This window comes from Talpa occidentalis, unplaced genomic scaffold (assembly GCF_014898055.3).
Source record: "Talpa occidentalis isolate TD23 unplaced genomic scaffold, MPIMG_talOcc4v2.1 talOcc4.5, whole genome shotgun sequence".
Classification (NCBI taxonomy): Eukaryota; Metazoa; Chordata; class Mammalia; order Eulipotyphla; family Talpidae; genus Talpa; species Talpa occidentalis.
In genome coordinates, this window is record NW_023604861.1 from 5585211 (window position 1) to 5602058 (window position 16848).

Genomic DNA, 16848 nt, shown 5'->3' on the forward strand with positions numbered 1-16848 from the left:
AGACTCACAGGGTTTGAATGCTGTGCACCCCAACTTTCCATTCGATGCTTGAATTGCTTTTGTGGTAAGGCTGACCACCTTCTAGAAGAACTTGAGAGTCTGAAAAATCCTGGTGATCAGCCTCATTTCAGCATGATTGTAAATGAACCGTCAGGGTGAGACTGAGGTATTTTGAGAACTCCTTAGGGGATTCCCCAGCACTCAAGGTTGAGGCACCCCTACCAAATATTTTTCGAGTGTGATTGAACTTCTCTGGAGATGGGACCCTTACTACCAAACTTAGTTGTGTGTTTATTCCATTTATTCAAATAATGTCTTAATCGTGAAAGTGTTTAAATTGTATGTTGGATCAATTACATAACATCAATCAAGTTTACCAATTTAAAACTCAGCTGTTGATAAACAGCATGGAAGAGAGACATTTAAATTTGATTTATCTGCTTTGAAGTAGTATTGCAGCATCTTTGAATGACTTCCAAAAGACGGATCATAAAAATTACTGCATTCATTTTCAAATTTTACTGTAGCAGTAATCAGCTTACCTGGTGTGGTGCAGATGGGCCTCCTGCTCTGTCTTGGAGTGCTAGAATGATCGCCTCATTTTCTAATACCTGGCAAAAAAGAAAAGGGAAGGACATTTTATTTGTTTATCTGCCTGTATTGTACCAATTTCGCATATGGTATTTATAGGTGAGAATTAGGGGGGTCCTTTTGGACATGAGTTAGCTCCTGAGGAGGGCACTGTACCTAGGAAACAATGTCTACACCAAAGAATTTGAGGGAATGTGAAGATTTGATTTTGTAAAACTCCTTGATTTTATATAGGATGTTAGAGAAAGCTGTATGTGACAACACACAGCCACACATAGATGCACACACACACTTGTGTTCTTGCTTAGGAGTTCATGTGTCTTAAGATCTACCTACATGTTGACTCCCTTGAGCACTTTTGCATTTTCTTTACCCCTTGAATAGTGTCACAGTCAGTGTATAATATCACTGTATCATTGAATACTCCAGTCATTCTGGGGTCAGACGATCCTGGACTTCATTTTCATCTCCATCTGTTCTCATTGTGTGTCCTAGGGTAGATTTTTAATTTACCTAAGCCTCAGTTTCTCTACTTGTAAAGTGGAGCTAGTGACATTTATCTTGGAGAGATACTGTGAGGATAGTAATAGTAATATAAAGCCTTGTAATATAGTAATATATATGCATATATAGCCTTGCAGTAGTCCCTAGGTTATAGGAAGTGTTTTTTAACTTTTTTATGCTACTTTTTTGATATGAGTGACATGTGGAAAGCAATACTTATTTAATAAATACAACTGGGCGAGGATACAGTGTACACTTGGAATCACCAATTTTGGGGCCACTGCCATACCCATCACCTCCCAAAGTTTTCTCTCACTATTATTATCATTATTATTTTTATTATTGAGAACATTGAATATAAGATGTACCTTTTTAGGCTACTAGAGCATATAATGTAGTGTTGTTAGCTCTAGGCACTATGTGTCTAGTAGATTCCAGAATGTGTTTACTCTGTGTAACTGAACCTTTGTGCTTTTCCCCTCCCCAGTCCTTGCCTATCAACTTTTGTCTCTCTGTTTCCATGAGTCTGTGTAGTTGGACTGTGTGGATTCCACATGTGGGATTATTGTACATTGTTTTTCTTGCTGTATCTGGCTTATTGCATTTGATATGATGTCCTCCAGGTCCATCCATGTTGTTAGAAGTGGCAGGATTTCCTTGTGTTGAAGAGTGAAGCATATTCTGTGTACTGCATGTTCTTTATCCCTCCATGAATGGACATTTAGCTTTTTCCCATCCCATGGCTATTGTGAATAACACTGTGATGAACGTGGGTCTGCAGGTGTCTTTTCAAGATCTTGTTTCACTTTCTTTGGATAAATACCCAGAAGTGGGATTGCTGGACCTTATGGTGACCCCATTTTTAATTATTTGGTCTATCTTCACACACTTTTCCATAGGGCTCATAACAGTTTACATTTATTCAACAGCATAACCACTGTTTCCTTTTCTCCTTAGATGCACCAACAGTTATTATTACTTTTTAATGATAGCTGTCCTAACAGGTGTAAGGTGCTGGTTCATCCTGGCTTTGTTTTGCATCTCCCTGACGACTAGTGATGCTTCACACCTGTGCATATTGCCTCTTGGCCTCTTGTATATTACCAATGTTACTGGCAGGTCACAATGTTTATAAAAAGTGATTTTTATATACAGCAGCAGGACAAAATCCTGAGGCTAGATCTGTAGAGATCATCATCTTTCCCCTCCTTTGCGAAAAGCCACTCTCAGACACGATCTTAGATCGTGCCTGGCCAGACTGAGTTTCCTGTGGAGAGCGTTAGCGCAACACCGCAGCTCCTGGCTAAGCAGAGGTCTCTGTAGGCCGTCTGGTACAGGGAGACTGAGGTCTTTTGCTTTCCCCTGGGCTGCCAGGAAAGCTCATTTTTTAGGGGTGCTCTTTGGTCAGCTAAGATCGTCCTAGCATTTATTTATTACTTGTCTTATCTATAACTAGATATTTCAAGTATAAATAGGTCCTAAATATTGCATGGGACATATTTGTGCTAACAGAATTCACTATTCACCTAAAATTCAAATTTAAGTGGGCATCCTGTAGGTTTCTTACTTTTATTCTATTTTTCTAAATCTAATAATCCTATATTTTGGGTTAGATGTTAGGCAGGTATTATCCTAACGCAAAATGGTATTTCTGAATGAAGTAGAGAGTAATACTGCTTAAGTGAGTGAAAAGACTAAATTGTACCATTAAAATGACTTCATTAATGGAAATACTATACATAAATTTGTTAGATTAATACTAATAAATACTATTTAGACAATGATAATGCAGATAGAAGAATATGTTCCTCTTTCTTTAGTCTTTAGGAATTTAAGTGAATCCTGAATTTAAGGCTCATCCAACTACATAATTATGGCATAAAAAAATTTATGACAGTATAAATGTTTCCTATTTTCAGAAAGTCTGAAGTTAAAAAGGGCTGAAGTATAATTAGTCAGCCTTCTGAATAATTCCTTACTTTGTTAGTGCATTTAAAACATGTTATGTACAAACATTTAATTTACATATATTTTAATGTAGCAATTTCTAATCTTTCTAGAACACATTGAATTCCCTCTCCTGTAAATTCTTAAAGCACTCATTCTGGTATTCATTTATTCATTCTTTCAACCTGACAAAGCATCTTGGCATCTGAGTGCCAAGAGTCGTGCTTGGTGCTGGGGATATAAAAATAAGTAAGACAGAATTGCTGCCCATGTAGAGCTCACAGTGTAGTTCTGGAAAGAGAGATATAATATTGGCATATTAATGCCACGTTACCTGTTATCGCAGTGAAATGGATTGCTTCTAGAGTCACAAAATGTAGCTTGATGGAGCGTTCATTAAGGTGACATTTCAGCTGGGTTTTCATGGATGAAGAGAAATTTGTTGGGCAAGAAGAGAGTTCACACCATTTTAGGGAGAGCAAGAAACCCCAACAACCCAGCCTATGAAGAGAGACCTGGCAAAACTTGTTAACAGTAAGAAGGTGGCAGGGAAGGGAGTCCCTTGGAAATGGTAGAAACTGTGGAATTGACTCTGAGGTTTGAAGACCCACAAGATGAAGCACATTTTATACCAGGTGGTGAGTGTTATTTTATTGTTTGGTCAACAGAGAATTACCCTAAGACCTAGTTATTTATGTTTCAGGAATAATTTTAGACTATGGGAAGACTGGTGGTCATTTGTTGTAGGAGTTTAATAGTTTGTGGGTGACATGGTCACAGGAATAGGAGTTGAGCGGTCTTGGGTGGGAATAAAATATTATAATTATAATATAATATAATATAATTATAATAATGACGATAATAATAATTTTATTTGTATAGGGACAGAAGTGTCTTTTTTTTCCTCCTTGGGTTTCTAGGATAAGATATAGGGATAAGGAGTGTGTGTGTGTGTGTGTGTGTGTGTGTGTGTGTGTGTGTGTGTATGAGAGAGAGAGAGAGAGAGAGAGGGAGGGGTGGGGGATGGGGGTGTAGGGGGTTTCTCTAAGGCCTTGAAGACATTGACCCTGTCCTAGAACTTCTGTTTTTGTTCTTCACAGCACATCAAACAATGCTCAACAAATTCTTGTTAAGTTTAAATAAGAAACACGAAAGATAAAAGATGTGGCCTAGCCTATTTGTATTTATCTGTGCTTTACTATTATTTTGATAAATCTGTTGAGTATCATAGGAAAATCCGTTCTTCATTTCATTTTGTTAAAATAATTCAGATACCTGATAACGTAATGATCTCATTAAAATTAATCTGCATCTTTAATAATGTCTGTGCCTTGTAATTGTGACCATTTACTTTACATTATAATTGACTGCGGTTCTTTTCATTTTCTCTTGTGCCCATAAAATTGTTCTTCCCAATGTACAGTTAAGACTTCAGTGCTAGGGAAGCCCAAGACACTCCAAACTGCAAATGCACGTCTGTAGCTCAGCTCTTCCATCATAAACCCCGAAACCCAGACGCAGCCAGCAGTCAGGCTAATACGAGGGCTCTCACTTTCCAAGAAGTTTCTCTCCTTGCACACAATGCAATGATTATGCTATTTAAGTGTCATTACATAAAGTTTCATGCTTGATTTATGTGTGTGTTTTTAGAAATTTTGGTCCAATCTACTGCTGTTGGATTGGGAGTTCAGCCTTCCCCGGGTGCCTGGAGGTGGGCACGGCAGTGGAGGCCTGCATGGGCCCTCAGACACCCTGACTCCAAGGTGGCAACACGTCACCTTGAATAGGTACAGGAGCCACCGGGCCACAGAGTGGGGAGAGAGGGTGACCGTGTCACCTCCCCTTGGTGATGTCTGCAGCGAGGCACCGAGAGGCTGTGACTCAGCACGGCTCACACGTTGATTCCATCGCACAGGGTGCCCAGAGGCGAGCCGGGTGGGCCTGTCAGATCCCCACTAGCTTGAGACACTGCGCCCACATTCTCACCAGCAGGTCTCATTCCCCTGCGTCTCTGTATTGGGAAAGCAGAACAGATCCGGGCAATTTATTTTCTCACTTCTGCAGACAACAGGGAGAGCAGCTGAGTGCCTGCTGCTCCGCTCAGCGTGCTGTGGGCGTGGTGGCCAGAGCCGCGGCCTTTCAGGGAGGACAATGACAGAGCAGCGGAGGGGCAGAGCCTCCACGCGGGGAGCGGCACACTCCGCTCACACCGGCTCTCGCTGTCAGGCTGCGTGACCCGCGCCGAACAGACACTGTCCTCCCAGGCCACGTCACGCAGACACAGCTCGGTGTTCAGGGGGAGCAGGGGTGGTAGAGTGTGCTGGCTGAGGGCTCACAGTCCAGCCTTGATGAAATCTCTAGCGAGCAAATCCTGTGACAGCGTGTCATGGCTGTGGGCACAGAAGTGGCTGGGTTCTTTTAGAATCACCCTCCTTATATCTCTTACTCAGTCATGTAGGTGCAGAGGACCCAGTTGCTCCTAACTTTTCATGTGTTGAGTTTAGAGATGATGCAGGCCTGGTCACTTCTTACACAACTCTCTTGGCGGGACACAAGCCCTGATAGAATCAGGTGGCTCGGATGGGGCTTTAATAGCAACATGAAAAACGGTGTATTTTCTTTACATGTAAGGAAATAATACCTGATTTGACTAAGTTGAAAATAAAGTCATTGCATTGTGGTCAGGGTTGGTAGTTTTCAAACTATTATCATTTCTGTCATTTAGTGGCATTTTATGTCATCAGTGGAAAGATCGCAGCTTTCTACGGTACTGCGACACAGGTCATAGCTGAGTCGGGGACAAGTGATAATTCCACATGCCTCCATCCACCAGCGGGATGTAGACTCACACATGTGTACTGTGTTTATTTATTCACCTCTGACAAAGCATCTACGGAACAGCTGGGAGGCAGAGGTTGCACTTCAGGCGTAAGGACCTGCCTCAGGAGAGTGATGTGATGAGAGATGCCTTGAAGGAACATCTAACAGATTTGGGGAGACAAACAAAAACAAAGATTCAAAGATGAACCCAATGTTTCCAATTATGAGACACACTTTGCCTTACATTGTGATCTATAATTACAAAATTTTGACATACATAGCAATTTTTATTGCTAGAACTCAGAGGGGTGGTGACAGCAGGATTTTTATAAATGAGAAAACTACAAGGAATTATAATTGACTTACTTCAAGTCTTGCAGTTAGTAAGGAACAGAAGTGGAATGTGAATCTGGGGATTCTGCCTCCAGATATACTTAGGGTTCTTTCCATTGCTAGAGATTTCTCAACTCGAGGTCTAGAAGGCCATCTGTAGACACTAAGATGTCACATCTACTTGAGTGTGTATGAATGTTCCTGGTTAGGGCACCCAGATTCAAGAGTCTCAAAGAGGTCACCACTCAACAGAGCTTAAGAACTTTCTTCTCCTGAGTGGTTGCTTGTTCCTTGTGATGAACAAAGATGAAGCAGGAGGCATGGCCTGCTTCACAATTAGGCCATGGAAGACAGCCTTCCCAGATGGTGGAGAGAAGAACCCTGAGTGTGGAATGAGAAGAAAAGAATTCTGAGTGCTGGGATTTAGTGAATTTTTATAGAAACCTTTTCATTGGAGCTGGACTAGCTCAGACTGCAAATAGGAAAACAGGTCAGACTTAGCTTGGGCTGCATTTTGTGACTAAAGAAAGGATTTGCAATTTGCCCATATACATGGGGCTTCTTGTCTTTTCTGGCATTTTCTATAGAGAGTGAATCTCCCACTCTGTTGTGGGTTGGGACCAACTGCAGAGGAATAGAATAGGGAGGTCTGGGGAGGCTGTGCTATCTCACCACTGTCTGGGGATGTGGATACGCAGTGAGGGGTGGCTGCCTCCCATTGAAACAAGCTTAGATTTTGTTGTTAAGGGTCTTTGCCATTTTTATAATCTAAGGTCTGATAGATCCATTTACATCCCTTAAGTAAAATACTGTTAGGTTTAATTGGCAATACAGAGAGATGTATGTTGGGAAGTCCTTCCGTTGCCACAACTCCCCTTTGCTCAGGAGGAGTAAGTGAGATGCAATCTTAAATGTGAAATCATGCCAGACTCAAATGACAGGGCTAGTTCTATCAATCAACCACATGAGCAGATTGGCTGGTAGCTTCTGTTAGCAGCTTTCCAATCTCGAATTGAATTGTGCCCACCCTGAGGTTCTGATCTGTTCTAAGAATTTTTATATTGTAAAACCAAATCAGCATAGCCGTGGTCTTAGAGCCAAGGTTGTTCTCAGCCCCAAGCGTGAGCCTTGAAACATGGTTTACAGCGCACCTATTTTTGATCATTTGAGTGTTCATTAAGGAAACCAGTGGTGTCACATCAAGATGTAGGTGCCCATTTGTGCTGTTGGCACAACTAATTTTGTGTTTTCTGTTGGCAACTAATTTGAAACGCTGAAAGCAAAATCCAGTGACATCTTCCCCATAATCGGAAAGTCAAAGGCACATGATTTCCCTCAGCACCCACTCCCATGGAGCAGTGTCCAAATGATCCGTAATGGCTTGCTTGGCTCGGCCTGCTTCTCCCGGGAGCACAAGGAATTTAAAAGTGTGTTTTGGGACTAAAATATTCAAATACAGGTAAATCAGTCTAGACCTTTTGTAGGGAGCAGGAATGGCCACTGAGCAGGTTTTCTAGGATCCCATGCAGACCGGGTGAAGGAGGAGTTCTGGAGCCCTCAGGGGTTTTGCAGGTCTTTTATTGGGGTTCACCAGGCATATGGCAGGCAGGGGTGCTGGGGGGCCGGGAGGCTGGCAGGCCTCCCAGCCCCCAGCAGGTCTTCACTCTGTGGTCTCTCCGGCCTTCTCTCGGCTTCTGCTCGGCTTCTCTTTCGGCTTCTTCTGGCGTCCCCGTGACGCTGCCCTTAAAAGCACAGTCTCAGCCCAGGTGAATCCCATCTACCTAGGCCCACACCCCACTCCAGGTGCCCGCCATCAGGCATGCATTCGGGACTGCAAGGCTCCATCATCTCTCCTGATGGCGGGAGGGCAGAAAAGCCTGACATTTTTCCTTACCCTACACCTTTCTTCAAGAAAAGATGTGCTGAGAGTCTTTTGTCAGGACGCCACAGGGTGTCGAGTTTCATTCCCCTGAGAAATGGCCTCTTTAGCGCTGAGTGTGAGGGCAAAGAACCCGGATGTAAATTTGTGGGAGTGGAGAGAGAGGAAATCAATCAAACTATTCAAAATGGCAACAGGACAAATAAAGAGCTCCTGACAGCTGTCACAAGCAGATGATAGAGACATCACATTGAACAAATAAAATGTATTTTCTTCAGTTCAAGGAAATGCTTCTTCACCACCCCCTACCCCCCAATTGGAGTAACAGTAAACATCTATCTCAATGCTGCATCCTGCTGTGGGAAAAGGAGCCTTTTGTAACAGAATTTAGTTGGAGTGTGTTTGAACCCATAGAGTTCTGAGAGAACTTATACAGAATCTGTGTTTTTATCTCTCTTTTCAGTTTACAACGCTCCTTTAACATTTATTTTGGTTATGGATTGCAAAGAGTCTTGGGCTTCCACCAATTAATCACACACAAATTTTGAAACCAATAGGTTTCAGTGAGGAGTATTTATTGTGGGTCACACAATAGGAAAGAGGGGCAACTGCCCTTGAGCCATTCTTGACCTGAAAGCAGTGGGGGTCCTGGTTTTATGGGGCTGGTTGCCAGGGTAGGCTAGTGGGGATCAGCATCTTAGCATGTTTGGGGCTGGGCTGCACTGGGGCTCATGCAGATGGGGTACTTGCTTCTTCCTAGGGGGTGTGTCTGTCTCAAGCATCTTAAATCTCCGCCCAGGGGTGTGCATTTCAGCATGCTAATCAGCCCTCAGTTACCTGTGTCTGCAGGGCCCTCAGGTTTCAGCTGATTCTGGGGCCACTGCCCAAAAGCAGTAAGCCTCTGCAGGTGAAGGGTCTGTTTCTCAATGATGATTGACTGAATTTCTATTAACCTGCAGCCTCAGGAACAGGAATGTTAGGCAAGCAAGTTCTAGGTCCAGAGGTCTTGTAACATTATCTCCTTGAAGGCTGGAGTCCTGTTTCTGATTTCCCAGTTGACCTATTGTGTGAAAAGCAGACAATTGCTCAAACTCTCCCAGAATCTAGCTTCCTTCCTGCCCTCCCTTTCACTTTTTTGGCATAATGAGGAAATTAATGCCATCCTAAATGAATGTTTTTTTTTTTAAATATATTAATAATTTTTTTCTCTAAATAAATTAGCACCCACAATAACTGAAGGTCACAATCAACTGTTCTAAATCATAAGTTAACATTTAATTGAGTTTTGGCATGTGGTAATTTTATGTAAGATTAGAAGAACTTGTTGCAAAATTACACCTCAGTAGTTCTGCTATTTAGTGCTTTACTTTCCAATGTGTATCTACTACAATAATCAACTTTTATTGTATTTCATGTGGTAACAATAAAGTATTATTAAAATTAAATTGATCTATAAGAGGTTTAAAAAACTGTGCCTTAATGTTTTAGTTTGCTTAATATACTCATTATTTAACTTTTTTTTTCTCATGGAAATTAAATCCTTTTTCATTATCTCAAAAATGCAGTATTTTTTGCTTGGTTGTAATAACCATGCGAGTTTTTTTTCCTTCATAATATGGCTAAAGATAACAGTGCCTGCTGTAGAGTTAAAGCTTGAATATTTTTCTACATTTCTTTATACTTTACAGATGGGTGTCAAAATGAAACTCTTTGTTTTGACAGTGAATAAAATAATGGTGTGGGTAGCATGGTTTCTGTTCTCAAGAATCACATAATTTGGTGAGATAAGAGGTACAAACATATTTACTGAATGTACAAGTATTACATTAACGAAGCGCCGTTATACACAGAGGCAAAACAATTGATTTTGCCCTAGGCAAGAATAAATTCCCTCATATAATTTTGTCACTATTGCAATTATCCTGTTAATAAAGGTTTTTTTAAATTATTAATGAAATTTCCATCTCATATGCTAAATATTCAGCATTCAGCTTCTTAGGGCAAAAGCACTCATTTATCTCAATGTCTCTAGTTCTTACTGTTGCTTTATGCTTGTTAAAACATTTATTGAATTCAGTTTGGTGGATAGAAGTTAAAAGAGCTGGTGGGGGATATAACCTTTAGCAAATGAGAAGGATGAAGAATGGCGAGGCAGGAGAGGGACAGGATAGAGGTGAGGTGGGTTCAACTCCAGGAAATTCAGGAACGGAGGAAAGTGGGTGAAGTAGAGGAAAATAGTGATTGAGAGAGAGGCAGTGACTAGAACGGGGGATGGAATGGTACATGCAGGTCAGTTTGAAGGGCCTTAACTATCATGGTAAAGAGTTTAGACTCTTCTGGAAATAATCAGATCAAATCAGTTTCTGGATTTAAAGAGAAAGATGCTAGAAGCGATGACATCAAAAAGAAGGTCATGGCAATAGTTCAAATAAAATGGTTCAAATAAGAGAAGATGAAGTCTTGAAATATTGCATTGACTGTAGGGCTGGAGAGGATGTGAATTCTCGAGACGATGAAGTCTGAGGATGCTGGGGTCCTGCCACTGTGGACCTGCCATCTCAGCTGTGGGTTGCTTTGACAGAGAAAATTTCTGTCGTGCTATTTGTTGTATCTGTTAAAATAAGCTAATGCAAAGAACCTAGCCAAGGGGCTCGGTTTGGGTCTAGAGTTCAAAATAGCAACCAGAACTAAAGACAAAGGCTTGGCAGTCAATTTAGACTTGAATTCATAGTTGAAGCCCAGAGTGCTTAGGATTGCTGAGGAAGAAATGGTAGAACTATAGAGATAGAGAACCAAATAGTGGGGCAACATCAGCATTTAAGTGAAGGCAGATCAAAAGGGAGCAGCTAAAAGTACAGAAAGAACAATCACTATTATGGAAGCAGAGAGAGGCATTTCGAGGAGTATGTGGCCATTGGATTTAGGTGCTGCAGAATGATCCAGAACAATGAGGATTGAGAAGAGGCCTCAGGACTTGCTATCTGGAGAACATGGCCGATCTCAGAGGTAGTAGTTTTAGTTGAACTTGGAGGGTAGAAGCAAGATAATGAGGTAGATATGAAAGGTTTGATTGCAAAAGAAAAAGAGTTGGAACATCAGTTTTATAAACCAAAGGAAAACTCAAGAACAATGATCTTGGATCAGTTCCTGGTTTCACCAACCCATCTATGAAGACCTTTTAGGGACAGTTGGGGGCAAATTAGCTGATACCAAGAAAACTTGTTTGATAAATTCATTAATTCTCACTGTACTTTTGTCAGGCAAGAGGTAGGAATTAGCTTTCTGAATACTATTATGTTAAAAATCAGGCAAATACAGGGGTTCCAAACCTGAACTTCTAGGTTTACGTTTGATTTGCTGCAGTTATTTTTGTCTTGAAATAAACTTTTAAATCTTGTCAAAAGTTGCATGGTCGGATCTAAAACTATTTCACTTGTAGTAAGTAGCAAAGAGCTGCACTGAGATAGAGGTGATGGTTTTATGTTCAACTAGGTCTGCTTTTATGTTCAACCGAGAGCTGAGGTATTTCCTGCTTCCCAGGAAGGACTCACTAAAGTCTCCTTCCTTTGCTGAGGTGTTCCTCACTTTCTTTTTCTCCAGTTGTCTACTTGAAGATCTGTTATAACCTCATGTCAGGTACCAAAACGATTTTGTGTGGACAGTTGTTAAAATGAGAATCATGAGGAAATGACTTGTAAGTGGCAATAAAATCGATACCTTGGTGGGATGGGACATAGTATTAACTATTACCTGTTCTCTCTGCAAAGAGATAGAACAAAATTTTTAGGACCAAATTAGTCCTGAGATAATTTATTATTGCATTTTATTGAATTGTATGAGCATTTTCTATAATTTCTGCAGAAGTTAATTTTAATGAATTATAAATACATTTGCATACATTGTATTTAAAATACACTGTGCTAGGGTGTCAGGCATGCTTTTCTTCACTAAAGTCAGATTACAAAAACAGAAGATTATTTTGTCAATAAATAATAATTAGAGATAGAACTACTTAACATTATATTCCTTGTTTAGAATGCTCATGTTTGTCTAAATTCAGGGGATCTGCAGATTGTGTTCATTCAGGTAGTGATTTCACACATCCTGTCTTATGCAAGAGGGGACTTTTAAATTGGCCTTCATTAAGCATTCCCGCTGTCTCAAAGCTTGCAACCTCTGGCCAATGGCGCATACAAAACTTTCCAGGAGTCACCATCTGGAGGAGACCTCAGTCACACAGCAACACCCTGTTACAGTTCGGACTTACCCCACTGGAATATGTCATCAGAACCCAACCTTAACTAGCAGCCGTTAGTATTATGATACCTGTGAAACACAGTGGTCCTGCAGATTTCATTTGCAATTGTGCTTATGAGACCTGAAAAGTCAGATACATTTTGTTCCGTTCCCACAGACCACGGAAGGCCTTCTCTGTTAGAACCTCTGGTGCACAGCATGTTAGTCCATTGCTCCATTTTTATTTGCTCTCTTTTAAACAATAGGTCAAAGATACTGAGACTGTAAGTGTCATAAAGGCATGCTGTTCTTCATTAAGGCTGTCACAAAGTAAAGAGTTATAGTACAGTTAGAAAAAGGCAAAAATATATGTACAAGTGTAGGTCCGTGTCGGCCGGTAGAAGGGAAGGCTCAGCTGTGCTTGTGTGAGGTCAAGGAAGTTTTGCAGAAAAAGTAACTCTTCAGCTAAGTCTTGAACGATGAACGGATTTGACCAATGGAATGAGAAGGAAGAACCTTCATCTCTAGAGAGGGAATATTCAGCATGTTCCATAGGGGAATTACAACTGCTCTTATTGCATGTATACACCAAATACAACTGGGTGGTGGGGCTGAGGGCAGAAAGCTGCTGAGGGGAAACCTAGAGGCCAAAGTAGACCTGTGCAACCATGACAGTGACTTAGAGTTTGGTGATTCACGTGTGTCTTAGTTCTGGTTCTATAACATAAATACTGTGGGGTGGGTGAAACAACCGAAGTTTCTCGTTGCTCTGGAGGCTGGGCCATCCAAGAACATGATGCTGGCAGGTCCGGTGTTGCACGAGGATTTGCTTCCAGTTCTTTTTTTTTTTTTAATTAATACATATATATATATTAATTGCTTTCTCCTCTCCGGCTTTTCTGACCGCGCTTTTCTGTTGTGTTCTCACATGGCTGAGCGAGAGGCCGCCTCTCTGTGGTGTCTCTTATAAGGATTCTAATCTCTTATAAAGAATCTATCCTCTTGCCACGATAAACTCTAGAAGTTCCCACCTCCAAATACTATCACATTTTTTAGGATTGATTCAACATATTAATTTGGGGATGAGACGCAAACATGTGGAAGTCATTTTGGTAGAATTTAAAACTCTTTTCCACCAAATGACTAACAAAATGATTGAAAGCACTAAGGTTGCAGTGGGAAAAATGGATTTGAAGGGTGGGGAATACAAGAAAGGGCCATACGGTTCCTTCAAACAGTTCCTTCTAATTCCTCTCCCTTCCGTGGGGGCTGGGTTTAGTGACTGACTTGTAAAGAATAAGTGAACAGTTGGAGTGGCTGAGCAACTGCAGAGATTAGGTACATAATGCACCCCTGGGGGCCTCCCTAGTGGCACAAGGGGTTAAGTCTCAGCACTTTGAAGCAATCTGCAGCTGCTGCAGCATGAGTTCTGTCCCTTGCTGGCCAGGGAGCTACCCATATGGTGCAGCAGACCTCTCTTGTTGCACTGGCTGCTCCCCTCAGCAGTGTATTTCAGTTGATCCACCTGTTCTGCTCCCTATTCTGTCCCTGGTGAGTCCTCTCATCCTTCCACACCTCTGGCCTACACTCCAGCTCTTGTATGTGTAAATACATCTTTTTTATTTTTTTTAAAAAAGGCACCCCTGCTCCTCTTTACTCCCTTCTCCTGGATTCTCATGCTGGGAGCAGCCAGCAGCCTATGCACACTCAGATGCCTATGGAAAGTCCCACCTAGTGAGGAGTTAAGCCTTCTGCCAACAGTCTGTACATGTGCCATCTTGGAAACGGACTCTCTAGTGCCTGTCAAACCTTAAGAAGACCACACTCCTGTTGAGAACCCAGATGCAGCCACTTGAGAGACCTTAAGCCAGAACCACCCAGCTGGGCACGCCTGGATGCCTGGCCCATAAAACCATCTGACAATAAATGCTTGTTATTTAGCCACTGAGTTTTGTAGTAATTTATTACCCATAACTAATCTACCCATCAAAACCTGTCTATATAGCTGAATTATTCTGACAATTTCCAGTTAAAAATTATTAAAAATATGATTTGCAGAAGACATTGTGGCCTCAAAGAAAAACTCTGATGAATATGTATTTGAGGTGGAAAACACATCTAATTAGAGAATGAGGAAGAAGAAATAGAGTTTCTTGATATATTTTAAGGTTCTGAGGGGGAATCCTGGGGTTTTTCAGTCTTTCAGGTTTTTAAATTAGGTATAATATTAGTGTACTTATGACTGTATTTTCATAAAATTTTGCAAAAATTGTGGTTCTTTTTGAATTAAAATATTGAGGAGCTCTACTGAGAGGCCAAGAAGAGGAAAAACGGTTTTCCTGAGGTGCAAATGGTTTAGCAGCCAGGGGTGAGATGCAGAAAAGAGAACACAGCACAAGCAGGAAAAGGAACCAAGGTGGTGTTGATGTGGCTCCTTTCACCCTGATTAAGAGGAGAGTCCAGGGCCTCCCCTGGTGGTGCAGGCAGTTAAGCGCTGCACTGTGAAGCTGTCTGCAGCCTCTGTAGTGTGGGTTCGATCCCAGCCGGCTGGCGAGAATCCCACATGGCGCGACAGATCTCTCCTGCCTTGCCCGCTGCTCCCCTCAGCAGTGTATTTCGTCAGTCTGCCTGTTCTGTTCCCCACTCTGTCTCTGGTGAATCCTCTCACCCTCCCGCACATCTGGCCTGTACCTCAGCTCTTGTATAAAAATAAATAAGTCTTAAAAAAAATTAAAAAAAAAAAAAAAGAGAGGAGAGTCCCTTGTTCTCTGAGGCAAGTTAGGTTGGAATGACTTTGAGTTTATGGTGGCAAGAGGGAGGCAGGGACCATTGACCATTCATATGTAGAAACCTTGCTCATGGACTATGGCTGGATCTTGGGCCACTCTTTACTTTGAAGCCAACTTTGTTATTCCCAGGTGGTTTGCTTTGAATCCCCTGTCATTGTTTGATACCTGAAGATGGTTGTCAATGAATGCTTGTCAGCTGGTCCTCACCCCTCTATATTCTGCCTAAAGGCCAGCTTGATTTTTGCTAAGTACAAAGAGGCCCTTCTTGCCCCAGTAAGTTCTGCAATTCGCCAAGGAGGATGTGCAAGTTAATTAGATGAGAGAAGAAAATAGAGTTGGTTAAAGATAGAAATGTCAGAATTTCCACTGGGCTAGAAATGTAGAGGTGAATGAATCTGCCTTGTTCCAAATGAGCTCAAAGCATAATTATTATAGTGCCCATAGCTGCTTTCTTTAAGCGCTTTGGAGAGGTGCATCAATGCCTATGGTTCTGGTAGAATTGTGGACAGCCTCTGTGCTTAGATAAAAACGATTGTTGACAGTTAACTTTCCTGCTGCATGTTATAAATAGGGCTTTGGTAAATATGATGTTAATGAATAACTAATGAATATTTTGAAAGCATGTACTTTTAATTGATCACCCATAGTCTATATTCACTCTAGTCTCCTTTTTTCATGTTTGTGTCTGAAAATAGCAGGTCATTATTCAGGATATCTGCCTATCTCTATCAATCACCTGTTGAAGTGCTGTTTAATACTCAGAATTCATCTTACCTTAATTCAAATGTATGGGCTTGTAATATGTTACATCTGGATAAAACCAAGGAACTAAACAGTCAGTGTGTTCACGTCCTAGCTTTGAAGTTTCTATTGACAAAAAGAAAATGAAACTATCTCTATAGAGATATGCATTTTGTATTATCTTTGCAGAATGAAACTGCAGATTTTTCTTACCCCTCACCAAGTGGCATCATTATAGAAACTCTGTTTCTATGTTCACCCAACATGTTCAAGTCAGAAAAGATGAAGTGTTACTAGCGTGACATCAATTCTCTTTTGGGATTTTTAAGAGCTGGAATGAATGTTGACATAAAGCATGAGGCTGAGGGGGTTGTGTTATCCATGTTATCTAAGGAAAGCCTTATATGATCTAGGTAAGGAATCGGGGGAAGATATGGAAAGATTTGAGGGTAAAGGGGGAATGGACTCTGAATGGGACAAGGATTTCTCAAGTTTTCATGGAGACAAATTGGGGTGGAAAGTTGGAGGAGCCGGAAGATGATATGTGGTAGGAATTTAATTCCAGAACAGGTAACGCACATTAGCATTTCTCAATGGGGGTTCTGCTGGCGTTTGGGCCTGGACAGTTAGTTCTTGGTTGTGTGTATCGGGGTGTGGGGGAAGTTGTATGTGTTGGGGGTGTGGGGGTTGTTCTGATGTTTCCCGTTGTCCAAGTTGAGAACCACAATCTAGATAAAACCCAGGGGAAGCATTGTGTTAGGAGAGAAACCGAGTTTAAGTTTGCAGTAAAAGGAGATTCCTGAGTGAGATGTGCTAAAGGAACGTCAGAGGCCCTTTGATAATGAGGCCAACTGCCAGCACAGCCTCTCAGATAATATCCGGACTCGTGGGCCTCTTCTTAGGTTTTATAGTATCTGCATGGCTGTGAAGTTCTAGAATGGTGGTTCTTAAATCACCTGGAGGATTTCTTCAAATGCAGATCTTCAGGATCTGAGTGTTTCTGACTCG

General features: G+C 41.5%; 1 protein-coding gene and 1 pseudogene across 5 annotated transcripts in view; one reads left to right on the forward strand and one right to left on the reverse strand.

Moving 5' to 3' along the window:
• Positions 1 to 16848, forward strand: part of FGF14 (fibroblast growth factor 14) — a 477163-nt gene that overhangs the window by 26148 nt on the left and 434167 nt on the right. The window lies entirely within an intron of this gene.
• Positions 1 to 16848, reverse strand: part of LOC119258941 (proteasome subunit beta type-5-like) — a 40456-nt pseudogene that overhangs the window by 1719 nt on the left and 21889 nt on the right.